This window comes from Myotis myotis, unplaced genomic scaffold, assembly GCF_014108235.1.
Source record: "Myotis myotis isolate mMyoMyo1 unplaced genomic scaffold, mMyoMyo1.p scaffold_m19_p_17, whole genome shotgun sequence".
NCBI lineage: Eukaryota > Metazoa > Chordata > Mammalia > Chiroptera > Vespertilionidae > Myotis > Myotis myotis.
In genome coordinates, this window is record NW_023416321.1 from 27,801,789 (window position 1) to 27,806,846 (window position 5,058).

Consider the following 5,058-nt stretch of genomic DNA (forward strand, 5'->3'; position numbering starts at 1 on the left):
ATCACTTCCTCACTTACTCACTCTGCTTTTAATGTCAAGCCTACACATCCAATTCAAAAACTTGGCTAAGTTACTGGAACATTTATTAGAGAACTAGAGGCTCAATGCATGAATTTGTGCACCAGTGGAGTCCCTCAGCCTGGACTGCAGGATCAGGCTGAAACCGGCTCTCCAAGGCCAAAGGACCCCATCGGTGCACGATCGGGGCCAGGGAAGGACATGGGAGGTTGGCCAGCATCGGAGGGACTGTGGGAGGGGTCCAGGGCGTGTCCGGCCCATCTTGCTCAGTCCCGATTGGTCGGACCCCAGCAGCAAGCTAACTTACCAGTCAACTGTCTGCCCCCTGGTGGTTAGCGCACATCATAGTGAGCAGTTGAGTGGCCTTAGGATATCATTAACATATTATGTTTTGATTGGTTGACCGGCCAACCGGATGACTGGACACTTAGCATATTAGGTTTTTAATATAGCATAGCATATTAGGCTTTTATTATATAGGATTAGACCATGGACCAAAGTGAAACAACTCACATGGAATTCCATTCCCTGTCCTTACCCCTCCCCTGCAAATTATTCATGTTAAGTAAACATCTATCTCCTTCCCTATATTTTATCCTCACACTCACCATGTGTTGCAACATGGTGTGGTGTAGTCCAAAGAGCATGGGCCTAACACTGGAAAATAAGAGCATTTGTTTTGTGATGTGGCTGTGCAAGTGGGCAAACTTGGTCAGAAATCAACTCCTTAACAGTTCTCCATCTTGAACAAGAGAGCTGATGAGGCCTATGTCATGTGATTAAAATGAGAATTAAATAAGATAAAGTATGTCACCAGTTTTGCACAGTGACTAGCATGAAGCAAGAGGCTAAACACAATAGGGTGTCCCCCAAAACTGTATACACACACTGTGGATAATTGTAAAGTCAGCGTTATTTAAAATATATTTCCTTTTCAAAAATGAGCTATCAGCCGTAAAGTGTGTATACATTTTTCTGGAGACACCTGTATGAGCACTGTTTTTTCTCCCTCCTAAGAGTATGTGAAATTCTGTGTCATAGTCCATTGAAAGGGAAACTTGGTGTCATCTACATTACAACAAAGAGTCCTCACAGGGAAACATTTGTGGAAGGGAAACATTTCTATCATCTAGCCAATTTCTTGCCATTAGAAAAAATAAAATGATTCGACTGATTATTTTACTAATTGAATGGCTCATTCTGTTGCCACTGTCTTCTTGTAATCTAATTAGTAGCTAAATGGATTCAGTCCCTCTTCCTTTTTGATTTTATGGTTCAAAAAGCTAATAAGGACCTAAGAGCCTCTATGCTGTTTCAGAAAAGGTAAGTGATGATTTGATTTCCAAGGGCAAGTCCATAGTTGTCTATATGTATATGTTAACTTCCCAGGCATGTCTCACTCCCATCCAGTGAGGGCAGAATGAATTACACTCCTTTCATTGGTGAATAGTATTGAATTAATCACCGTTCTCGTTATGAATTCCGTGTCTAATGAATAAAGCTTTTCTTAGCCTTCTCGGGGACAGAACTATTGTCAGCAAACAAATTGTTTTCCTGCTTTCATCCAGTCCTATTATTCATAGCATTTTGCCTTACACACTCTGTGCCATTGAAAAAATTGCTAGAATTTCGAAGAAAGCCAAAATGCAATTTTCTTTCCATTTCTAATGCTTGTCTGAGAAACTTGTTACAGAAGACGGCAAGGTCATGGGTCCAAGCCCACACACATCACCTGGGAGGCAGGCTCTGGTTACTGCAGAAACCACTGTTCTCCCACACTCAGTGATCACTAGCACCCAAGTTAGAAACACAAATCCTCTCTGTGTAGCTAAATATACACTCAGACATCATACCTGTAAGGCAGAAGCCCAGGTTTTTAGCCCAAACACTGAGACCAGGAAAAACAGACAGGGAAGTGTTGACTACTTTCTCCTCCCAACTGCGAAGCACTGGTTTGTCAGTGACCTGAGTGTGGGAGGGAGTTTTGGAACTCAGCTTAAACAAGATCAAGCCCCTAATTGTACATAATAGATCCAGCTGGCAAGTGGAAACATCCTATTTTAATCAGATTCTGTGCAGCTACATGTCATTGCTGTGGTTTAGTTCAATAAATCGCAACAACCCTGTGTTTTTGTCGTTTTCACATCCACGGGTGTGCGCAGGTTAGGCTTACAGAATGTGTTTGATTGGTAGGGAGCATGGGTGGGGAGAGAGTCTCTTTGCCAGTTCCACCATTGAGTTTGGGAAATGGATACATTCATTCTGAGGCCCAGCTTGCTCTCTATTAAGTTGTAAAACTAGACTTCCCTCTACCCCACTCTTCGGGAAAATGCTGTGAATATCATTTTCTTCTCCTCTGTATTTGGGAAATAGGATCTTTGTTGAGACACATAACGTTAAAATTATTTAGGTTCCTGACACTATAGTAGAATATCAATGAAAAAAATATTCAGGATGATCAGATTCCCTCTGAAACTTCCTCACTCACCCATTTGATTTGTTGACGTGTATTTATTAAACATCTACTATATGCATGACACTGGGCGAGGGTCTGCGGTTAAGAATAAAATTTACTGCCCTAGCTGGTTTGGCTCGGTGGATAGAGCATCGGCCTGCGGACTGAAGGGTCCCGGGTTTGATTCCAGTCAAGGGCATGTACCTTGGTTGCAGGCACATCCCCAGTGGGGAGTGTGCAGGGGGCAGCTGATTAATGTTTCTTTCTCATCGGTGTTTCTAACTCTGTATCTCTCTCCCTTTCTCTCTGTAAAAAATCAATAAAATATATTTTTTAAAAGAATAAAATTTACTGTTTCTTGCTTCCAAGGAGCTTATGATTCAATTGGAGGAGAGAAATTAAACAGTAGTTAAAGTTCCACACATGCTCTCACATGAGAGTCTAGGGGGTCATGGAAACACGTAGTTTGAAGAGAAGGGGTCTATAGTGCAAAGAGGAATAAAAAAATAAAGAATATTTAAAATTGCATGACTTAGCCATAAGTACTTACTGATAACTTTCATGAGAAAAATTCCATGAAGTAATGAGGGCTAAAATAATTAGAATTGTTTAATAAATGATTTAAAAGTGAGGAAATGAAAACAAAAATAAGGACAAATAGTTTAAGAGGTTTAGGTCAACATGGAGGAAAAATAAATGGCATACTAGCTAACATGGGGAAATGTTTGAGTTTATCTTTTATAAAATACTTTTGAGGATGGAGAGCAGACAAATGATTAAAAGTTTTCAAGTATTTAACAAGTCAGTATTACATACTGAATGTCCATTTTAAAAAATATAAATTTGCACAAAGGAATTATTTGTAAAAGTCACCTACATTCTACCATCCTATGTAATAAAAGCATAGTATGCAAAGTATCCCCTTGACTGGGAGTTTGACCAGGGGACGGGACTGGCCAGTGGAAGGGGAGGGAGTGCCTGGCCGGCAGCTGGCAGCCACTAGGGACCCTACCAGTGCATGATTTCGTGCACTGGGCCTCTAGTCTATATATAAAAAAAAGGCTAATATGCAAAGTGTCCCCTGGGAGTTCAACTGGAAGACTGGGAGTTCAATCTCTTGCTATGATGTGAACTGACCACCAGAGGGTGGCACAGAACAAAGGAAGGCCCCGATCAGCCCTGATCACCGGCCAGGCCTAGGGACCCTGCCTGTGGACTAACTTTGTGCACCAGGCCTCTAGTTTAGATATAAAGAGTAGTAATGTTTTCTATAAATTGTAGCATTTTGGTGTGTAAACCTGAAGATTTTAATACCTATGTACATAAGTAAACACATATACATATGCGTGATTAATTTTTATTAATATGAGTCATTCTGTACATATTGTTTTATTGCTTTTTTTCAATGAAATATCTATACTGGAAATCTTTCCAGGCCAATAAATGTACCTGCTTATTCTTAAATATTACATAACCATTTCTAATATAGTTGTCACAATCGATCATTCTTCTATCCTTAAACAAATAGGATATTTCCCATTGTTCATAAGTGTAAATAATAAAGTTACAGAGTGTACAACTGTGACTATTTCATTGATATAATTACACACTTGTCCAATTATTTCTTCAGGATAAATTCCTAAAAGTATGTTAGATCTTGCACTACAATTTTACACTGAGTTTGAACACCTACTCTAATGTTGCCACAAGGGATATTTACTGGGAAGACCAATAACAAAGTTGCTAACCAGGACCTGACCAATTTAGAGCCAACCATACCAGAGGGGATTAGGGAGCCCAATGAACACTGACTGATAAATTATTTGGGCACTTGGGAGGTTACAGAAGTCCTAGCCAATAGTTGTTGTTGCAACAGAAGAGAAACAGGTAAAAAGCTAATTAAACAAGGTGCAGCAAAGAGAAGATGGGGGAGACATTAGAGAATCAAGCTGGCATTGGCATTTGTGAAATGAGGAACCCACAGACTCTCCTGGGTGAAAGGGCATTGATTTGACTGGATTGTAGCTAAAAAAAATTGTCTTTGAATTGGAAGACTGATATATTGGCTACCGTGTGTCAGGTTATATTTTAGGACTGTTGGCTGGGGAAAAGCTAAACTATTGACCAAACTGGTTAAGCTGACACCAAGAGGGGGACAAAAAATTAAAAACAAGACGTATGTTTCTGAACTATCAGCATCACTTTCCAATGTTTCATGCTAGACAATGATCATGGGTTTGCCTTCCCTTCCACAGAAGGGCATAACCAGGAAAGGATGTTGTCTAGCAGTCATCACAGAATACCTAGAGCGAGAAAGAAATTTAATCAGAACAGTAAACATGCAGGGAAAAGTTATTTTATATTTGATGGTATTATTTATTTTTATTGTTATAACAATTAAAATATGTCAAAAATGAAGGTGCGGTGCTGTCTTCCAAATGTATTTCTGAAATACATTAATTGAGAATAGGTGCAGAGGTAGCAAAGTGCACCATATTAGACAGCCAGGTTTGTCGACGTGAGCACTTCGAAAATATAGTCACGTATAAAATGTTTAAATGGGCTGTCAAGTATCACAGAGCATA